At 43.0% G+C, this 23818-nt stretch overlaps 1 protein-coding gene across 2 annotated transcripts in view; it reads left to right on the top strand.

The window, feature by feature from the left end:
* The first annotated feature begins 496 nt into the window (after positions 1–496).
* Positions 497–23818, top strand: part of FRY (FRY microtubule binding protein) — a 396668-nt gene continuing 373346 nt past the window's right edge. The window contains exon 1 of one of the 2 annotated variants that reach the window (XM_077298259.1): positions 497–614. The gene's annotated coding sequence lies outside the window, so the exon portion shown is untranslated. The remainder of the gene's footprint in view (positions 615–23818) is intronic. The other variant, XM_077298260.1, reaches the window with a different exon arrangement.

Raw genomic sequence — 23818 nt, 5'->3', positions numbered from 1 at the left:
ACTAATAGCTACCCCCACAGTGTGTAGGGGACGGGGGGACGCCTTACACGCTGTCTGCAGTTTTCCAATATGAGGAGAACGAATAATCGAGTTCTACAAGCGCAGTTTCAGCATGATGATTATCCACCATGTTTCCATGCCTTAAGTTACTAATATTCTGGTTTTGTGCCAGCACCCGTCTGGGGCGGGGGTCACTTTGATGGTCTGGCTTATTAGTCAGTGGTCTACGTCTTCACAATGGCACCCGGGCTGTGTAATCCCAGGAGGACAGAACTAAGGGCATGTCAGCTACCTATGATTATTCTTAGTCCCCTCTCCTCAATGAAGACCCTCACAATCCTTCCTCACTAACTGCTCCCCCACCAGCATGGAGTGAAACTCTGGAGCAGCAGGGATGATTGACAGGAGCTGTGGAAGTAAAGCTGTAAGAGGCATGGAGCCCAATCAGGATGCTGTGGGTGGAGGACATGAGGACTGGTTGCCTAGGCTTGTTGGAGGAGGAGGAGCAGACACTGACAGGAGAAACAAGGGGGGGCAGGCTGTGCTGAAGAATAGAACAGCAAGAGGAGCAGAGACACCATGCCGCCCCACAAGCCATCCTCTGCCTGCTGAAGGTAAGCAGCCCCCCATATGGCCGCCGTCACCATGGCGCCCTGCTCGGTGTCAGTCACTGAGGGCAGGGGAGGGCTCCTTGTGTCACAGCTGCTCCTGGATGTGGCACACTGCTGGCTGTTACTGAGCAGGGGGCACAAGTTCAGGTCACCAGGAGAGGACCACTGTCTGCCCCTATGTGGCCATCACTGATGTACAGCCATAGTCACCAAGGACTGGGAGCAAACTTATCAGGAAAGGGAAAGAAGGCAGACAATTATATATATGTGCCATTCTTACACTATTTTGTGTCTTGTATTGTTATTATCATATAATTATCAGTGTGGTTGTTATTATTATTACTGTTATTTATACTTTAGGTTTGCAATTATTTATCTTTTGCCACAAAACTTTCTTTATTGTTTATAAACTGCTATCTATGGTTACACACATACTTCTATCTATATATCTAGAAAAAAATATAAGGACTCCGCACTCCAAAATATGCAGAAGAAAGTGGACTGTAATCCCCCCATGTAGCCTGGTGACTTTTCGGTTACAAAGAATCTTTATTGGCTTGATAAATGTTCTGTGCAAACGAATTGTCGCCATATTACATGGGGGGATTACAGTCCATGTTCTTTTGCATATTTTGGAGTGCGGAGTCCTTATATTTTTACTCTATATTATGCAACTGGATAATTGTTTGGGAGGCCCTGAACCCACCGCATTGTTGTCATTGTCATCTATCTATTTATCTATCTATCTATCTCATATCTATTCATCCATTATCTATCTATCATCTATCTATCTATTTATCCCATTTCTATCTATCACTCCATCCCATATCTATTTATCTATCTATCTATCTATCAAGTTCAAAGTAGCTTTATTGGCAGGACCAAATAAATATTAGTTTTGCCAAAGTAAGTGTACAGTAGGGAATAGGGAGTAGGGACTGTGGGGATGATGGATGGGGCACATCCAGGGTGGGGACTATCGAAGTCCATGGCATATCATGGTTCTCTTTCTTGCAGCCTATGGCCGCTCTCACATACTGCGCTGCTATCTCCACCGCACTCTCTTCTTCCCCCAGTAGGATAAATCTCTTCTCTTCCTCCTTCATAGAGTTGAAATTCGAGAAGAGATCTAAGAGTCTCCTGAAGTGAGTGTCCTATCTATCTATCTATCTATCTATCTATCTATCTATCTATCTATCTATCTATCTCATATCTATCTATCTATCTATCTATCTATCTATCTATCTATCTATCTATCTATGCCATATCTATCTATTCTATGTAATATCTATCTATTATATGTAATATCTATCTATCTATCTATCTATCTATCTATCTATCTATCTATCTATCTATCTTTGTACATATCTATCTATCTATCTATCTATCTATCTATCTATCTATCTATCTATTCCATCTATCTCATATCTATCCATATATCTATCTATTTATCTGTCTATAAATAAAAGCATAAAAGAACAGCACCAGCAAAAAGTAAAGGAAACCTCCAAGACAAAAACCAGTCATTTTGGTTCATATGTGAACCTTTCTTAAGCAAGGTTCTTGCGAATGGTTCACATATGAATCAAAACGTGTCCATTATGGGCTATTTTTTTTTTAAAATTTCTTAATTGGTGTGCTGCCTCTACTTTATATCTATCTATGTATTTGTCTATGTCTGTCTCTTTGTCTGTCTGTCTCTCTGTCTGTCTGTTTGTCCATCCAGGTGAATCACTAGGTTACAGTCTCTATGTCACAATATTAGGTTTGGACAAAAGTTGCACTTTTACCATACTTGTCAATACAACTGTGTTGTTACATAGTTTTTAGGTGATGAGAGCAGTACTGTAGTGCGCTGTGGTCGCATCAATGTGATTTTCTATTTAAAGGGAACCTGTGTAAAACCCAGGTCCCACCTGCAAGTGAAGAAAGATAAGTTTTATTATACTCACTTGGGGCGGGCAGTCCTGTGCGGTCCGGTCCGATGGGTGACGCAGGTCCGGGTCTGGCGACTCCCATCTTCTTGCGACGCCGCCCTCCTGCTTCTTCATGGCTCCCCAGCATTGCTCTCCTGTGCAGATGAACTTATCTGTCCTGTTGAGGGCAGAGGAAAGTACTGCAGGGTGCAGGCACTGGGAAAGGTCAGAGAGGCCCGGCGTCTGCGCACTGCAGTACTTTGCTGTAATCATATGTTGATCAGTGGGGGTTCAACCAGTGTGACCCTCCCCGATTGGAAGATCAGGCATTCTTTATAAGACTGCTGGAAAAATTGGAGCGCAGCGCTTGGCAGACCCTTAGTCAATAAAGTGAGCAGCGGTCAAATGTAAACACTGCCGCTCCATGCTAATGGGGATAAAAGTGCCTCTTTCTATTGATCAGTGCGGCTCATAGAAGTTGGAGCACCATCAATTAACATGTTATCACCTATCCCAGGGATAGCTGATAATAACTTGTTTTATCAGAATAACCCCTCAGTGGTTGATACCTTTTAATGGCTAACTGAAAAGATGGTAACAAATTGCAAGCTTTCGAGATTACACAGGTCTCTTCATCAATGAATGATAATGAATGTGTCGCATGGATTTATGTCTTTTTACATCAACTAAGGAACTTGCCCCTCAGACCATGTTGGGTCATCACAACAGAACCAGACCCCAATCAGAGGACAATAAAACATTCCTTATCTTAAGAACTGGCCCAATATTTATGGACATAACTGTTCATCACTCATGGTAATTCTGCTTCATGTCACCTGTCTTCTCCATGGGTTTTTGGGTTTTTTTCTGTGCTATGTTGTGCATAAATGTGATTCTTCAGAATTTCTTTTAGTCTTTGCCTGATGAAGAGACCTGTGTAGTCTCGAAAGCTTGCAATTTGTTACCATCTTTTCAGTTAGCCATTAAAAGGTATCAACCACTGAGGACTCTCAATTCTAAATATTTAATGTCATAATCTAATCTCTTTTCTAAAATACTTCAATTAAAAAGTCCTTATCGTTCCCTCACTACTCTAACTGCTTTATTTTATTTTTTTACCTTCTTTCTGTTTGATGATGCTTCGTTTTAGAACCCTCATTGCATGCTGGGATATTCAAATGAGCTGTTATCAGGGGGCAGCAGCTGTGGTCGCTGCCACAGCCTCTGCCCCCACCCTGAAATGAAGCATCATCAATGTTTTCCATTTCATGGGCTGGGATAGTTCCTGCTCTACTGAGCATGCGACAGTTGTCAAGTCTGACATTTGCTCAGTAGGTTCTTGTTACTGTGCAATATGCACAGTGACAGTGCGCTCCCTCAGCAGACGAACCGGTAAGAGAGTGCACTGTCAGTTAGCATTGTAAGGAGAAAACCCGACATGCAGGAAAAGCAGAGACCAACACCTGCTCTGCAAGTGATCTTTTGTCCCATATACAGTTCTATACTGATTTGTGTCTTCTCTATGTAACCTCAACTTTACGTATAAACATAAATCTTCAACCTGACCCAAAAAATTACCAAATATTTAAGTTGTAGAAGCAGCCTGTATAAAAAGTTACTTTCAATAACCTACCTAAATAGTAGTTTTAATAACCTTACTAAAGTAGAGTCAAGAGCTACATTCCCAATTCTGCTGTCTTCATTGGTAATCTCTCCCAGCATTGCCAATCTATCTATATAATTGTCTAATCTAATAATAATATTTAATAATAATAATTGTCCGTCTGTCTGTCACGGAAATCCCGCGTCGCTGATTGGTCGTGGCCGGCTGGCGACGGGCACAGTCCGGCCGCAAATTCCCCTTCCCTACTCCCCTCCAGTCAGTGCCCCCTCCCTACTGCCCTCCAGTCAGTGCCCCCATAGCGGTTTAGCAGTCCGATAAATGGACTGAGTTACACCGCGGCATAACGCAATGTAACGCAGTCCGTTAACACTGCTATTAACACTGTGACCAACTTTTTACTATTGATGCTTCCTATGCAGCATCAATAGTAAGAAGATCCAATGTTAAAAATAATTTAAAAAAATAAAAAATCATTATATTCTCACCTTTCGGCACCTTTCCCGCTCCTCGTGACGCTCCGGTCCCAAGAATCCATTGTGGCAATGACCGGAGTTATTGCCGCAATGCATTACTGGGAACGGAGCGTCGCGACGAGCATCGCTAAAGGCCTGGGCTGGATCCGGGGGCTGCCGGAAGGTGAGTATATAACTATTTTTTATTTTCATTCTTTTTTTACCAGGTATATGGTCCCCACATTGCTATATACTGCGTGGGCTGTGTTATATACTACGTGGGCTGAGTTTGATACTGCGTGGCCTGTGTTATATACTGCGTGGGCTATGCTATATACTGTGTGGCTGTGCAATATACTACGTGGCTGTGTTATATACTACATGGGTGGTACTATATACTACGTCTCTGTGCTATATACTATGTGGCCTGTGTTATATACTACATGGGCTGTGCTATATACTACGTGGGGTGTGATATACACTATGGGCTGTGTTATATACTGCATGGGCTGTGTTCTATACTGCGTGGCCTGTTATATACTGCGTGGCCTGTGTTATATACTGCGTGGGCTGTGTTAGATACTGCGTGGGCTGTGTTATATACTACGTCTCTGCTATATTCTACTTGGGCTGTGCAATATATTACGTGGCTGGGCAATATACTACATGGCTGTGCTATATACTACATGGCTGTGTTATATACTACGTGGGCTGTGTTATATACTACATGGGTTGTGTTACATACTATGTGGGCTGTGTTATATACTGCGTGGGCTGTTATATACTGCGTGGGCTGTGCTATATACTACGTGGGCTGTGCTATATACTACGTAGGCTGTGTTATATACTACATGGGCTGTGTTATATACTGCATGGGCTGTGTTCTATACTGCATGGCCTGTGTTATATACTGCATGGGCTGTGTTATATACTGCGTGGGCTGTGTTATATACTGCGTGGCCTGTGTTATATACTGTGTGGGCTGTGTTATATACTGTGTGAGCTGTGTTATATACTGCGTGGCCTGTGTTATATACTACGTGGGCTGTGTTACATACTGCATGGGCTGTGTTCTATACTGCATGGCCTGTGTTATATACTGCATGGGCTGTGTTATATACTGCGTGGGCTGTGTTATATACTGCGTGGCCTGTGTTATATACTGTGTGAGCTGTGTTACATACTGCGTGGCCTGTGTTATATACTATGTGGGCTGTGTTACATACTGCATGGGCTGTGTTCTATACTGCGTGGGCTGTTTTATATACTGAGTGGGCGGTGTTATATACTACGTCTCTGTGCTATATACTACTTGGGCTGTGCAATATACTACGTGGCTGGGCAATATACTATGTGGCTGTGCTATATACTACATGGCTGTGCTATATACTACATGGGCTGTGTTATATACTGCATGGCCTGTGTTATATTCTGCGTGGGCTGTGTCATATACTGCGTGGGCTGTGTTATATACTATGTGGGCTGTGTTATATACTGCATGGGCTGTGTTCCATACTGCGTGGGCAGTGTTATATACTATGTCTCTGTGCTATATACTACTTGGGCTGTGCAATATACTACATGGCTGGGTAATATACTACGTGGCTGTGCTATATACTATACACTCACTGGCCACTTTATTAGGTACACCTGTCCAACTTCTTGTTAACACTTAATTTCTAATCAGCCAATCACATGGCGGCAACTCAGTGCATTTAGGCATGTAGACATGGTCAAGACAATCTCCTGCAGTTCAAACCGAGCATCAGTATGGGGAAGAAAGGTGATTTGAGTGCCTTTGAACGTGGCATGGTTGTTGGTGCCAGAAGGGCTGGTCTGAGTATTTCAGAAACTGCTGATCTACTGGGATTTTGACGCACAACCATCTCTAGGGTTTACAGAGAATGGTCCGAAAAAGAAAAATAAATCCAGTGAGCGGCAGTTCTGTGGGCGGAAATGCCTTGTTGATGCCAGAGGTCAGAGGAGAATGGGCAGACTGGTTCGAGCTGATAGAAAGGCAACAGTGACTCAAATCGCCACCCGTTACAACCAAGGTAGGCCTAAGAGCATCTCTGAACGCACAGTGCGTCGAACTTTGAGGCAGATGGGCTACAGCAGCAGAAGACCACACCGGGTACCACTCCTTTCAGCTAAGAACAGGAAACTGAGGCTACAATTTGTACAAGCTCATCGAAATTGGACAGTAGAAGATTGGAAAAACGTTGCTTGGTCTGATGAGTCTCGATTTCTGCTGCGACATTCGGATGGTAGGGTCAGAATTTGGCGTAAACAACATGAAAGCATGGATCCATCCTGCCTTGTATGGAGCATCTTTGGGATGTGCAGCCGACAAATCTGCGGCAACTGTGTGATGCCATCATGTCAATATGGACCAAAATCTCTGAGGAATGCTTCCAGCACCTTGTTGAATCTATGCCACGAAGAATTGAGGCAGTTCTGAAGGCAAAAGGGGGTCCAACCCGTTACTAGCATGGTGTACCTAATAAAGTGGCCGGTGAGTGTATGGCTGTGTTATATACTACGTGGGCTGTGTTATATACTGCATGGCCTGTGTTATATTCTGCGTGGGCTGTGTCATATACTACGTGGGCTGTGTTATATACTGCGTGGGCTGTGTTATATACTACGTGGGCCGTGTTACATACTACGTGGGCTGTGTTATATACTACATGGTCTGTGTTATATACTGCGTGGGCTGTGTTATATACTGCATGGACTGTGCTATATACTACTATACATATTCTATGATTTTGTCTACAAATCTTTTTTAAAATGATCTTAAAGCCCTTTCACTTTTTAATTAGGTTACAGCTGTTATTGACATATCCATAAGCCGCTGAGCTCAAATTTGCCTGCCTTCCCTGCTTGTTCAGTGTCTGTATGGGTGATTTGTACTGGTATGGCAGGACCCATCCACTTTGCAAATTATTTGTGTCTACAAACTGTTTTAGTATTATACAGCTCAAGTAGCAAGCAGCAGAATTATGAATGCAGCTCTGAACTAAAGTGGAACATTTAGGTACGGACTAATATAAGATAAACTTTAAAAGTTATTTGACCATATAATGCATGTATGAAAAATAAGTTTTATATCCTATTCTGTTATCCGCATATTTTGACATCCAGAATTAAACAATTCAAATTAAAGAGACCCTGTGTCAATCGATTCACATTTCCCAAACCATGGGCAGCATGAATCAGAGCCTTGCTTCACGATTGCAGCAAAGTCTGTTTTTCTCTGAAGCGCTCCGGCGTTTGGGCAGCATAAATTTACAGTGTTGTTTGGGCAGCATAAATTGGGCAGTATTGTTTTGGCAGCATAAATTGGGCAGTATTGTTTGGGCAGCATAAATTGGGCAGTATTATTTGGGCAGCATAAATTGGGCAGTATTGTCTGGGCAACATAAATTGGGCAGTATTGTTTGGGCAGCATAAATTGGACAATATTGTTTGGGCAGCATAAATCGACTTACAGGTTCTCTTTAAATTTGTGCTTCTCCGTCAGGAGATGGCTACTGCAATGCGAGGCTGTAGACACGATGTTATGCTGCTAATTCTACAATGTTCATTCTAGTCATTCTTTTTGCCACTTGTGCACATTGAAAGGTTTATTTTGTTAGTTCACAGTTTAAAACATAATTTACCTATTACTGAATTAAATGAAATCTGACGACGATCGTGATCGCTTCTATGGAGACTTCAATCAGCCTGTCTATTATCAGAATTTTAACGCTAAATTAAAGGGGTTGTTGTGTGGGATTTTTACAGAGAGCAAGAAATGTTAGAACACAATAACCATAGCTCACCCGCGGTTCCAATAGTCCCAGACAGCCATGACATCACGTGCATAATTCACATGATTGCTGAAACCAGTGATTGGCTGCATTATGTGGAGCGCCCCCACTGTCGTAGGGCCGAGGGGTACCCGGTACCCTGCTAAGGGGCGTCCAGTAAAAGTTGAGAGTGATAATGTGTGGTGCAGGGTGCGATGAATAACGAGGACACAGGGTTGCAGTCTCTTTACCTCTTTACTGAAGGCTTCAGGATCCTCAATCCAGAGTACGGTTAACAGGGCTGTCTGAGACCGGCCGGTCCGATGGCACCTCCAGAGTTCCCTTTGCAGGTGGAAATCTGTGCCTTCCTTCTAGCGCTTGTGTGTTGTAGTCCTTCCCTGCTGAGCACCACGGGATAGTCCTCACAACTGTTGTGTCTTTTTCTGATGTTCCCTCACAACTGATTCTGATGTTCTTCTCCGTCCCCCAGATGATATGGCTAGGACGCACCCGTATGATGGGTAGGCCTGGAGTTCTTCCGGGACCCTAGAGTCGCCCCTCTCCCACTGTTGCCCCCTATGTCTGCTTAGGTGATTTAGGTGAGACAGCCCGCCTATAACTGACTGTCCTGCCGTTGGTTTGAAGTAAGGCTTGGAGCCAGTACTTCCTCGGCGTTTCTGGCCACCAGCTACGCGCCTCAGTAGGATGTTGCCTCGATCTTACAGCACGACTCCTACTGGTGTTTTCTCCTTGTTGCGTTGATCTCGTTTCTCACTCTTCACAATAAACCTCGCTTCTTGTCCTTTCTTGGGGTACCGCCGCGATGAAGTGCAGGCGCGGTCCCGTAACGTTCTTTCTGTTCGCTAGGCCTCTGTCAGGATCCCACCCCTGACAGGGACCCCCCTGAATCTTCCCCTGCAACACCCTCTGCCACAGGATGTTGCCTGGTTCCAACCCAGTCAGCTTTCTGTCTAACTTTCTATCTAACCCCCAGTTTTACCAGATTGTGAGGAGTGGCCTAATGCATAGTGCCCTTTGCTCCTCCTGGTGGCCGGAGTGTGAAGTGTATTGGTGTCTGTGATACCTGGTCAGGTGAACTCCTTCAGTGCCATCAGACGTACCATCACTCCCCTTAGCGGCGGAGCGATGTTACTGCAACGACCAGGTCTCTGGGGCGCTGCATATGTATGTGACATCATCACTGCAGGACCGATAGAGACCCCTGAAGCATACACTACAGAAAAAGATGTGTGGTGGGGTGTATGTGTTGCTACCTCTTGTAGACGCAACTGCAGACTGCATACTGCCATTGGACAAGGCCGGCCAGGACTTGAGATAGTAGGGATTAGTGAGAGACAGGAGTAAGAAAATAAACTCTTCTTTACTGAACGAACTGGTAAAACATATGTACATTGAGTAGCAGGAATAAAACTTAAGCAATATGTCTTGTGCACAATTCAGAGTTGGTTACATGTGGTGGCACTTGTTGCACCAAATGAGCATGTTGTTATGAAGGCCTCCATCTTCCCTTGAGAGAGTGGCTTGGATCGAGGTGTATCACAGCTAGTCTCAACTTCTGATTCATAAGGTCCACGTGGGTCCAGGTGTGCCGCTATTACTCCTTAGTAGAAAATGTGTCCCAGCCTGACCAGCCCAGTCTAACTTAATTTAACCTTTCAGGTCTGGATGATACTTGACCTTCTTATCTAATATAGGTAACACTTTCTATAGGCGCCCCACTTGCCTGCTATAAAGACCTACTTATACCACTTGGTACTTGGCTCCTTTGGAACTTGCTACCTAAGTATAGTCTTCTCTCTTCTCCACTCACAAGTCACTTAAGCAAAATCTGGACTCCTTCTCCTTAAGTAGGTTCTGTCTGACTGACTTATTAACAAAAAGGAACTAAGCTCCTATGCCCATTTAACTCCTTCCATGCGGAGCTGACCCAATAGTTAACCCTGACCCCAGGCTAACTAACATTTGCAGGACATAAAATATATAAAACAACATATAAACTGGACACTGCATTATATAAATACAAAGGTCTTCTACTCCTTTACACATTCACACCACACAAAGAAGACTATGGCATTATTTTAGCAGATAATGCAAATTTCTTTGATGGGATGGACTTCAGCACCATCTAAAAGCTTTTTATAGTGGTAGAAATTGTTATGGAATTGTAGAGTATATGATAAAGAAGAAGAGCAGCACAGGAGAAGACCTGGACATGGGATGGGATGTAATCACCAGGGATGGAGACAATTGTTGTTTCTCAGTAGATTGGAGAGCACAACTAAGTATTTAAGGAGAGATTGGAGAAGATGGATACATAGTTGCAGGGTAATTAAGGGTCCTATATGGGGCGACAACAAAGTTTAGTGACCAGCAAGTAGTATCAGAGTCATTGTTAGTAAGAAAATGCAGTTTTACTTTATGATAATAGGGTATATGTTGGGGATTAATTTAGCAATTTGGGCAATTTTGCTAGTAAGAACAATTAATGAGTGCAGTTGACAAATCAGTATGACCGTGGTGGCAAATCTGTCTCATAATTTCATATACGGTAATTCTTTGTCAGTCTTTATTGTTGCCACAATTGCAGTGAAGGATATTCCCTTTGTAAAATCATTTCCACTCTACCTGACTATCATGCATGTAATGTTCCAATAAAGAAAAATGATTATATTGCTAATGTACAGTATTTGGTGGTAGATCATCATGTTGATGCCCTGAATGTCATTAGTGCTTTCTTTCAAATAGAGCCTACCATTCCCTTAGATAACATGCCCAACATTAAAGAGAACCTGTCACCTAAGTCATGCTGCACAAACCACATATGTTCAGATTTTTGAGTATCTTTTAGCCATTTCATGTTTGAAAAGACACCAAGCAGCTAAAAGAAGTCACGTAACCATTGGTAAAGTTTATACATTATAACACAAATCAATGTGAACGCTCTGAAGACGCCTAGAAGATTCCTGGCCATATTTTTGAGTGTTTTCCAGCATTTTTGCTTCACAAACCATTAGTGATTTCCTAACTGTTTAATGAAGGAAAAACAACAATCGCAAAACACTAGTAAAAAAGAAAAGATTTAAAAACTATAGAAAAAAAATGCAAAAAACGCTGGTGTTCAAAAACTATAAAGCAAGTTCTAAGGAAACAACCAAAAAGATGCAAAAGAAAAAAAAGACACTTCAGGACAAAAAAAAACGCAGAAATGTTCTGAAGCGTCTTCCTGTTGGAAAACTCAGTGGGTTCACCCGAATTTTAAAAGACGTCATATGCACATGTTTCGGTGGCTGAATGATACATCCGGGCAGGACTCAAATACGGTACAGGAGACGATGAGGCAGAAACAAAGCACCGGTTTTATTGGAAGACAGAGGATTATATTCCGGAAAATAAGACTAACGGTTCTTGTAATGAAAACAGCAATAATAGATACAAGGAGAGATAGCTGGAGTGTGTCACACAAGCTGCACTCTAAAGGTACCTTCACACTAAACGACTTTGCAACGATAACGATAGCGATCCGTGACGTTGCAGCGTCCTGGATAGCTATATCGTTGTGTTTGACACGCAGCAGCGATCTGGATCCCGCTGTGACATTGTTGGTCGTTGCTGAAAGTCCAGAACTTTATTTGGTCATCAGATCGGCGTGTATCGTCGTGTTTGACGGCAAAAGCAACGATGCCAGCAATGTTTTACAATAGTAACCAGGGTAAATATCGGGTTACTAAGCGCAGGGCCGCGCTTAGTAACCCGATATTTACCCTGGTTACCATTGTAAAAGTAAAAAAAAACACTACATACTCACCCTCTGATGTCTGTCACGTCCCCCGGCGTCCGCGCTGCTGCTCAGAGCTTCCTGCACTGAATGTGTCAGTGCCGGCCGTAAAGCAGAGCACAGCGGTGGCGTCACCGCTGTGCTTTAGGGCCGGCGCTTACACAGTGCAGGGAAGCTGACGGCGAGGGACGCGACAGACATGGCAATGTAAGTATGTAGTGTTTGGGTTTTTTTACATTTACACTGGCAACCAGGGTAAACATCGGGTTACTAAGCGCGGCCCTGCGCTTAGTAACCCGATGTTTACCCTGGTTACCCGGGGACTTCGGCATCGTTGGTCGCTGGAGAGCTGTCTGTGTGACCGCTCTCCAGCGACGCTGCAGCGATCGGCATCGTTGTCGATATCGCTGCAGCGTCGCTTAATGTGACGGTACCTTAACTTTGGCAATGCAAATTGCAATAGAAACAGTATAAACAATTTCTACAGACTACTCTCTTCTAACTTACTACCTGGATTCCAAAAATCAGGCTGTGCTGCTACAGAGCCCTAGCTAAGAGCCATGCTCTACTCCCTAACACGGTTAAACACCGGTGTCACACTCACAGTTCTGTAGCGCTTAGGAAGAAGTCTGGTAGCTGCTGCTTGGTCTCGATGTAGTGGAGACGAGTTTGTCATGTTGAGCTGTTCCTTCTGGTAATGGATTTGTCTTCTTTGGGGTCCGGGCAAGTCTCGTTCCCACTTTCAATGCTGAGGGTTTACTGATACCACAGCATTGTTTCCTCTCTCAGGTTACAGTTGCTCGGGGAGAACCACCTTGGCTGTGCGATACGACTCTTTCCTTCTGATACGGTCCTGGTGATCAATCCTGCTGTAACTGGGCACTATTTTCTCCCTTGAAGTCGTCAGTTCAGTTACAATTCTCTCAGTGTTAGAACACCCTTATTGTCCTGTATCTCTCACCCAGTCACTAGTCTCTCTCTACATTTCATGTTTCTTGATAAAACCAACACACAGCATCCTAAGAGGTAAAGGGGCCCTTTTCCACCTCTAAAGCAGGTGAAAGAGTGCATTATTATGAGCTATTGGATGGCAAAGGGCCTATGTACTATTCTTACACAGGGTCCCCCATCTGTGCCTGACAGTGAGTCATAGTTCTGGCACATATTAGGGTCTATATCATTGATTTAACCAAGTTTGGCATGTATATATATATAGGTATAGCTTCATTATTTTAGTTAAATTAATATTTTTTACTTATTCACTTTCTTTGTCTGCTCAACACAAAGGACAGGTTGTAAGTTTTTATTGAAAAGTAATGTATTTTCCTTTAAGATGCTCATTCTCCCTGCAGTCAGTGAGTGATTTCCATTTATTTCTATTAATAAGCAGCGGTCTCTGTTCGAAGCCTTGAAAACACCACCTGCCGGGAACAGGTGCGGCAGCCTCTCCTCACTATCACATGAGTGCATTACAAATAATGAATGTGAAGCCCTGAAAATAATGTTCATTCAGCATCTTGAGGCGTAAAATGGGATTTCCATTCTCAATATCAACACATCAGAGAGAATAATAACCTCTGCGAGTGATGGACATGGAGGCAATGTAGAGCTATTCATTTCCCCAGTGTTAACATTTTCAATAATTTAGCAAAAATAATAATAATTGTAATATAGAATAATACAATAATAGGCAAGACTAGAGGTTTGAATATGGTCATTTAGGATGGAGCGACATAATAGGTTATGATCAACGTCACCCCCAGTAAAGTCTGTATCACCCGGTAATACAACCTAAAGGCGACTTAACAATGCATCAAGTTACCCTGATTGAATTACAAGTGGTATTAAAGGGGTTGTCCAGGCTTAAGGTTCAAGTCTGCAATCATTCTATGTGACTGCAGACTTGTGAACCCTCACACCGTGTGCACTGAGTGCTGTCAGTATCCTCTGGTGACGGGAGTGGGCAATCATGTGACTGCAAGTATATGATTCACATACTGTACATGTGGTCACATGCTTACCAGACGTGCATGGCCTCGCTCAATACAAGTGAGTTGAGTGAAGCTGGACACTTCTACTTGAAGTGTGGCCAGAAGTATGCAAAATGTGGTGCTGGCAAATCCTGACAGCTGGCAGTGAGGGTGCTGTGAGGATTCACAAGTCTGCAGTCACAAAAAGTGACTGTACACTTGAACCTCAAGCCTGGACAACCCCTTTAATATCATCGTATTGCATTACATGTGTTGGCTCCTTTAATTGGCACACATTACCAGTCAGAGTGCTTATTTTTGGGTGGGAGATGCACTACAAGATTTCATCAGTGCACCCAGCAAGTAGCCATGAAGTCGTCCAGTCCGGGTGAGGCGAGTGTTTGATTTTTATGCAAATTAGTTTTTCACAGCCGTCTCTCCACCAATCAGATGCACCAAAAAGACGCAACTTCTGCCAGCTTAAACTCCGTTCTCAAGTCATTAGGACATCTTAGGCTACTTTCACACTTCCGTCGGCCCGACCTAACGACGGACGTTGTGCTAAATGTAGCACAACGTGGGCAGCGGATGCAGTTTTACAACGCATCCACTGCCCAGTGTGATGAGCGGGGAGGAGGGGGCGGAGTTCTGGACGCGCATGCGCGGTCGGAAATGGCGGACACGTTGCACAAAAAAAGTTACATTGAACTTTTTTTGTGCGTCGCGTCCACCAAAACACGACGGATCCATCGCACGACGGATGCGACGTGTGCCCATCCGTCGCGATCCCTTGCTTATACAAGTCTTTGGGCAATAAACACATCCGGCAAGCACATTTGCAGGATCCGTTTTTTGCCCATAACAACAGATTGCGACGGAGCCCAGAAGACAGAAGTGTGACAGTAGCCTAACATGCCTCATGCCATGTTCCCTTGTAACGTAAATGCTGTGTTTTTTTCCATTTTTATGTGCAGAAAATCTGCTTCTTTTATCTTTCAAAACAAAGCGGATGTGATTTCACATCAGCTCATACCCACTGTGCGTTTCTTGGGGCGTTTGTTCTCTAAATGCTTCTATGGGCAGTTGCGTTTTTAACCGCAGAATCAGAATTTTTCTGTACGAAAACACATGGATTAAAAAAAGTTGCTTTAGAGCTCATTTACATGAGCATATCAATCGGACATGTGCTGTCTGATGTTTTATGTTTTTTTTCCCACAGAAGTTCTAGTAAAGTGGTTATCCACCACATGAACAGCCCTTCTCAATCCCCATGTTTGCCCCCATTAATATGACACTTGTACTCATGTCCGGTGTTGGTGCGGTTCCAGCAGTGTTGCCACTGGCTCTCCCTGTGATCGCGTGAAATTATTACGTCAAGAGATCCCAGCGACTAATCAGCTCTGGCTTCACTCTCCCGGCATTTGGACATATCACATACATCCAGAGGAAGGGAGAGAGCGGCAACACTCATTTCCTCCATATGGATGTGATTTCTATGAAGGTGGGGAGAGTGAAGCAGCCACTGATTGCCGGGAGAGCCGGTGATGACACCACTGGAACGGCACCGGAACTGGAGGTGAGTATAGGGCCGGGGTCACACTAGCAATGAATATGGACGAGTGCTATGCAATAAAACATCGCATATCACTCGGACCAGTATTAATCTATGGGGCAGCTCACATCAGCTTTTTTTTTCTCGGCCGTTTTCAACGTGCGAGTGACCCGACACTCGGATGAGTCTTGGCTCACTCGCACTGTAATAAGCCTATGGGTGCGAGTGAGAAAACGTACATCACTCGCTCTTGCATGGGATGCCATATGCTCGTCTGACCCCGGCCTAGGTGTTATTATTCTAGTGGGGTCAAACATACGGATTGAGAAGGGGTTATTGGACTAGTGGACTCCTATAAAGGATAAGCAGTGTTTAAAATCTACTAGTTTTTGGACGAGACCAGCGCCTTCATCAGGACAGAAAATCACCATTATAAGAATAGCAGTAGTAATCATTTATAAATACACACAAAAAAAAGATTAAAAAGGTGCCAATTCAAGGTGAAGTCAGGTTAGGCAGCGGGATCTCAGAGGGCATCTTTTAGCAGAGTGACAATAATCAAAGTGAAAGAAGTTATACACGTAAACTAAATCAAAATAGTAAGTATATAAATTATAAATCACGATTTATAAAAATAGAAGATAAATGATATAATAAAATATAGAATAAAAGTAATTACACCCTCATAAACATCACAGACATTGCTCAAATGATTGCCTCTTACAGAATGTCCAAGCCAGATCTGTCCCTCATTACAGCATCCGATCAATGTGATCCATTATTTGCACTGAGAAGCTGAAAAGAAAACTGCACACAATGTACTGGGTCTGAAGAAAGGCCCTGGGTATAGATTTTCATGTCGGATTTCAATTATAATAACTTGCTGTGTAGTCAGGGGCCAAAAATTGCCTATGTTTGTCAAACAGTCTGTGAAAAACAGACAGCACATAGATGCCACCCGAGTCCGGTCAGATTTTTTCCTTGACCCATAGATCTGTATTGGTGACTTTGATCTGACACTCAGATCAAAATCTGGCAGATCACCATGATTTTGTGTGGACCGTGAAAAACTCGATAGCACTTCTATAAGAAAAACTGACATCTGAATGGGCCCTAAGTGTTAACAGGAAACTGCCATCGGGACCAACCTCTTTTTTTATTAGGACTCTCAGAGTCACAGATACTAAATTGCCTCTGATACAGTAGGACAATTGTGTCCAATAAGTGATCCCTGGATGGGTACATTGGGTAATTTTGATTTTTGCTACTGAGCCCCTACACGGCCAAGTACTATCTGATGTTTTCTGAAACTCTGATGGTAAAAACTGACACTGACCAAACAGTGATGAAACACGGATCCAGAACGCTGATGGTACTAGTACTCACTCGTCTGTATGAGCCCTTAAATGGGTTGTCCAGACTTGGGGTTCAAGTCCGTAGTCATTCTATGTGAATGCAGACTTGCGAATCATCACAGTGCGCAAAGTCAGGATTCTCCAGTGCGGGCACCGAAATCAAGTATGTGATATGCATATATGCGGTCACATGCAGACTAGACGTTTGTAACGACGCCTAGAAGTTTACGGAACGAGGCTACACACATCTGGTCTGAATGTGGCCTCAAATTGCTTTTGACATCGGCACCAGAGAATCCTGACAGTGCTCACTGTGAGCGCTGTGAGGATTTATAAGAGTGACTGCAGACTTTTTCCCCAAGTCTGGATTACCCCTTTAAACCTGATGAGGCTGAGGCACTTACTTTAACAATCCATGCCAGAATGTCTGTACAATCCTGATATTAGAATGTGCATCAGTTTAATAGCAGGCTCATAAAATGTCAAAAAGGATAAAGTTTCATAAAGAATTATTATACCGCCATTCTGGTAAGGATTTGCAAAGTACACCAGCCTCACCAGGTCTAAATGAAATCTGTTGACAAATCCGCTTTAAAAAACATTTGTACAACTATATGGGATTGGATTTACCTGCAGATTCCTCAGCCTTACTTTATCTCTCTTTGGCTTGTACTTGTTGCAGTATCATTCAGCTAATATAAGTTTATAAGGAATTTCCCATACAGTAATCCATGTCCCCAATATGGCGATTTATGCATTATATGTACTGTATTATTAGCACTGTGGATGTACATTACCTATAGAGAATGCAAAGTAATGCTAAAAGATTGATGTGGACATGACAGATACGGTTAATCACACGCATCTGCATTCTTACATATTTCATGACTTTTGTGGATGTCTACTTTTTTTTTTTCAATTGTTCTATAAAAGGTTTATGTAATGGCTGGGTCTCGATTTCACAGCCCAGCTCATCACACTATATTATTTGAAAATGTCCGCAGTAGTGCAGCTATTAACTATGGAAGTGCTTTTAGCGGCTGTCATTTGCGGACTGCGCCCATCTGCATTTCCCCACATTTTTCTACAAAGTCGTAGTGTGCCCCACACAACATTTTTGGGATCTATACCCTATATACTTCTTTTTCTAATTATTTTCAGACTAGATTCGCATATTGAAGATAGGGAAATAAGCGGTTAAAGGGGAATCTCCTTTGGACAGGGGGCAACTTCCCAATAGCTGGGTGTCCAACCGCTCTTACCCCCAGCGATCCCAAGAGCCAGGCCCATGTGAAAGGAATGGAGGCTGATCATGTGCACTACCACCGCTCTATTCATTCTTAATGGGACTGCTGGAGAAAGTCAAGCTTCCGCACACTCATAAGCATGGGTGGATTCACCGTGTACATGATTCACCTACTCTGCATTCACAGGTGTTCTTCAAAGCTTCAGTTCTAGGCACTGATAGGGATCCTAGCAGTCATACCCCCAGCGATCCCAAGAGCCAGGCCCATGTGAATAGAATGGAGGCTGATCATGTGCACTACCACCGCTCTATTCATTCTTAATGGGACTGCTGGAGAAAGTCAAGCTTCCGCACACTCATAAGCATGGGTGGATTCACCGTGTACATGATTCACCACCTCTGCATTCACAGGTGTTCTTCAGAGCTTCAGTTCTTGGCACTGATAGGGATCCTAGCAGTCATACCCCCAGCGATTGAGAAGTTATCTCATGAGATTACCCCTTTAATGTCCACTATCTGTTGACACTAATTTACATACTGCAAAATCATTGCCTTCTTTTATAGGCTCACATGAATTAGGATTATATATCTAATATGGGAAACCCATTGCATTCGGGGAAGTACTTTGTCAGATTTGAGGTTTGGACCAGGGCCTTTATGTCTTTTGGAGGTTTCAATAGTTTTCAAATGTCTGTTTAAATGGTTGGTCTATTATATACAGTAATAAAGAATTAATTATTATTTCTTTTATTGGATCTGTGTCTGAAACTTGTCCTTGGATGGTAGTTGACCACAATTTGTGTTTGCAGTCCTATAATGGAGAGCGGTAGTGTTTATTAATCTCTGAACGATACACACCTGACAAAAAATTGTTTTACTGTTATTTTTAAACATCGCTTCAAAAACTTTGCGGTTCCGCCAGGGATTATATCTACTCACCCCAGCATGTGAACACAGCCTAAAAAAGAATCCTGACTTGTCCTTACACTACTTTGCTAGGTGGTTAAATGCATTTAATGAGTAAAGAGTCCACAAGAATCAAATAATTTAGAGACAAGGAACTTTTCTTGTGTGATCTTCAGAAAAGGTTGCAGTCTCTGGAAATATCGATAAGGTTTAAGGGATTCCCAGGATTAGAGAAATTCGGTTGCTTTCTTCTAAAAACACCACGACACCTGTCCACAGGTTATGTGTGGTTTGCAGATTGGCTCCCTTTACATTAACAGGTACCAGTCATGTTTTTTTAATGTAGGATGACCCATTTATAAGTGGTAAATACTTAAATACAAGGAAAACGTTAAAAGTGTTGTCTCAGTTTAGGAAGTTATCACCTGTGCACAGTAGAGGATTATAACTCGCTGATCGGTGTTGGTGACCACCAATTCTTAGACTGGGGTTGGTAGTCCCCAGGTTTAACAGAGTAATGGCTGCGCTGGTGCATCCCCGCTTTCATGGTTGTCTATGGGAATTCCAGAAATAGCTGAGAATTTACTCTCAGGAAGTTGAGTAGACTATAAATGGAGCGATGTACAAATGCGGGACCATCTCTTCATTCAAAAGATGAACTCCAGAGACCCTTTCTCCGGACTGGAGGGGTCCCAGTGATGAAACCTCCAGTTATAAGCAACTTTTCAGATGTTATGGTGCTGCAATCCCACAAAAAGGTTAAAAACAATCTGATCTGCAGATCTGTCTTTAGAAGTGTGCACTCTGATAAACATGGCACCACACATGGCCTGGTGGCTAAGAGTTGCGATAATCATGATTCTTAGTATAATCCCCATTTAGACGTCCTTATTTAACCCCTTCACCCCCAAGGGTGGTTTGCATGTTAATGACCAGGCCAATTTTTACAATTCTGACCACTGTCCCTTTATGAGGTTATAACTCTGGAACGCTTCAACGGATCCTGGTGATTCTGACATTGTTTTCTCGTGAATTATTGTACTTCATGATAGTGGTAAAAAAATTTTGATATTACCTGCGTTTATTTGTGAAAAAAATGGAAATTTGGCAAAAATTTTGAAAATTTCGCAATTTTCCAACTTTGAATTTTTATGCAATTAAATCACAGTGATATATCACACAAAATACTTAATAAGTAACATTTTCCACATGTCTACTTTACATCAGCACAATTTTGGAACTAACATTTTTTTTTGTTAGGGAGTTATAAGGGTTAAAAGTTGACCAGCAATTTCTCATTTTTACAACACCATTTTTTTTAGGGACCACATCTCATTTGAAGTAGTTTTGAGGGGTCTATATGATAAAAAATAACCAAGTATGACACCATGCTAAAAACTGCACCCCTCAAGGTGCTCAAAACCACATTCAAGAAGTTTATTAACCCTTCAGGTGTTTCACAGGAATTTTTGGAATGTTTAAATAAAAATGAACATTTAACTTTTTTTCACACAAAATTTACTTCAGCTCCAATTTGCTTTATTTTACCAAGGGTAACAGGAGAAAATGGACCCCAAAAGTTGTTGTACAATTTGTCCTGAGTACGCCGATACCCCATATGTGGGGGTAAACCACTGTTTGGGCGCATGACAGAGCTCGGAAGCGAAGGAGCGCCATTTGACTTTTCAATGCAAAATTGACTGGAATTGAGATGGGACGCCATGTTGCATTTGGAGAGCCCCTGATGTGCCTAAACATTGAAACCCCCCACAAGTGACACCATTTTGGGAAGTAGACCCCCTAAGGAACTTATCTAGAGGTGTGGTGAGCACTTTGACCCACCAAGTGCTTCACAGAAGTTTATAATGCAGAGCCGTAAAAATGAAACAAAAATGTTTTCCCACAAAAATTATTTTTTAGCCCCCAGTTTTGTATTTTCCCGAGGGTAACAGGAGAAATTGGACCCCAAAAGTTGTTGTCCAATTTGTCCTGAGTACGCTGATACCCCATATGTGGGGGGGAACCACCGTTTGGGCGCATGGGAGGGCTCGGAAGGATGGAGCGCCATTTGGAATGCAGACTTAGATGGAATGGTCTGCAGGCGTCACATTGCGTTTGCAGAGCCCCTAATTTACCTAAACAGTAAAACCCCCCCACAAGTGACACCATTTTGGAAAGTAGACCCCCTAAGGAACTCATCTAGATGTGTTGTGAGAGCTTTGAACCCCCAAGTGTTTCACTACAGTTTATAACGCAGAGCCGTGCAAATAAAAATATATTTTTTTCCACAAAAATTATTTTTTAGCCCCCAGTTTTGTATTTTTCCAAGGGTAACAGGAGAAATTGGACCCTAAATATTGTTGTCCAATTTGTCCTGAGTACGCTGATACCTGATATGTGGGGGGGAACCACCGTTTGAGCGCATGGCAGAGCTCGGAAGGGAAGGAGCATCATTTGGAATGCAGACTTAGATGGATTGGTCTGCAGGCGTCACATTGCGTTTGCAGAGCCCCTAATATACCTAAACAGTAGAAACCCCCCACAAGTGACCCAATATTGGAAACTAGACCCCGCAAGGAACTTATCTAGTTGTGTTGTGAGAACTTTGAACCCCCAAGTGCTTCCCTACAGTTTATAACGCAGAGCCGTGAAAATAAAAAAAAAAATTTCCCCCCAAAATTATTTTTTAGCCCCCAGTTTTGTATTTTCCCGAGGATAACAGGAGAAATTGGACCCCAAAAGTTGTTCTCCAATGTGTTCCGAGTACGCTGATATCCCATATGTTGGGGTAAACCCCTGTTTGGGCACACGGGAGAGCTCGGAAGGGAAGGAGCACTGTTTTACTTTTTCAACGCAGAATTGGCTGGAATTGAGATCGGACGCCATGTCGCATTTGGAGAGCCCCTGATGTGCCTAAACAGTGGAAACACCCCAATTATAACTGAAACCCTAATCCAAACACACCCCTAACCCTAATCCCAACGGTAACCCTAACCACACCCCTAACCCTGACACACCCCTAACCCTAATCCCAACGGTAACCCTAACCACACCTCTAACCCAGACACACCCCTAACCCTAATCCCAACCCTATTCCCAACCGTAAATGTAATCCAAACCCTAACTATAACTTTAGCCCCAACCCTAACCCTAACTTTAGCCCCAACCCTAACTGTAGCCTTAACCCTAGCCCCAACCCTAGCCCCAACCCTAACCCTAGCCCTAACCCTAGCCCTAGTCCTAACCCTAACCCTAGCCCTAGCCCTAACCCTAGCCCTAACCCTAGCCCTAACCCTAGCCCTAATGGGAAAATGGAAATAAATACATTTTTTTAATTTTTCCCTAACTAAGCGAGTGATGAAGGGGGGTTTGATTTACTTTTATAGTGGGTTTTTTAGCGGATTTTTATGATTGGCAGCCGTCACACACTGAAAGACGCTTTTTATTGCAAAAAATATTTTTTGCGTTACCACATTTTGAGAGCTATAATTTTTCCATATTTTGGTCCACAGAGTCATGTGAGATCTTGTTTTTTGCAGGACGAGTTGACGTTTTTATTGGTAACATGTTCGGGCACGGGAGATTTTTTGATCGCTTTTTATTCCGATTTTTGTGAGGCAGAATGACCAAAAACCAGCTACTCATGAATTTCTTTTGGGGGAGACGTTTATACCGTTCCGCGTTTGGTAAAATTGATAAAGCAGTTTTATTCTTCGGGTCAGTACGATTACAGCGATGCCTCATTTATATCATTTTTTTATGTTTTGGCGCTTTTATACGATAAAAACTATTTTATAGAAAAAATAATTATTTTGGCATCGCTTTATTCTGAGAACTATAACTTTTTAATTTTTTCGCTGATGATGCTGTATTGTGGCTCGTTTTTTGCGGGACAAGATGACGTTTTCAGCGGTACCATGGTTATTTATATCCATCTTTTTGATCGCGTGTTATTCCACTTTTTGTTTGGCAGTATGAGAATAAAGTGTTGTTTTTTGCCTCGTTTTTTTTTTTTTTTTTTTTTTTTACGATGTTCACTGAAGGGGTTAACTAGTGATATAGTTTTATAGGTGGGGTCGTTACGGACGCGGCGATACTAAATATGTGTACTTTTATTGTTTGATTTTTTTTTTATTTAGATAAAGAAATGTATTTAGGATTTTTTTTTTCTTTTTTTTTTTACACATATGGAAATTTTTTTTTTAACTTTTTTACTTTGTCCCAGGGGGGGAAATCACAGATCGGTGATCTGACAGTTTGCACAGCACTCTGTCAGATCACCGATCTGAGTTCCAGTGCTGCAGGCTTACCAGCGCCTCCACTGGACCCAGAAGTAATCCCTGCAGGACCCGGATGCAGCCCCGCGGCCATTTTGGATCCGGGGCCTGCAGATATAGGAGGTAAGAGACCCTCGCAGCAACGCGATTACATCGCGTTGCTCCGGGGTCTCAGGGAAGCCCTCAGGGAGCCCCCTCCCTGCGCGATGCTTCCCTGTACCGCCGGCACACCGCGATCATGTTTGATTGTGGTGTGCCGGGGGTTAATGTGCCGGGGGCGGTCCGTGACCGCTCCTGGCACATAGTGCCGGATGTCAGC

The sequence above is a fragment of the Ranitomeya variabilis genome, chromosome 3, assembly GCF_051348905.1.
Source record: "Ranitomeya variabilis isolate aRanVar5 chromosome 3, aRanVar5.hap1, whole genome shotgun sequence".
NCBI classification, from domain to species: Eukaryota; Metazoa; Chordata; class Amphibia; order Anura; family Dendrobatidae; genus Ranitomeya; species Ranitomeya variabilis.
This window is presented reverse-complemented; position numbering and strand designations above follow the sequence as displayed.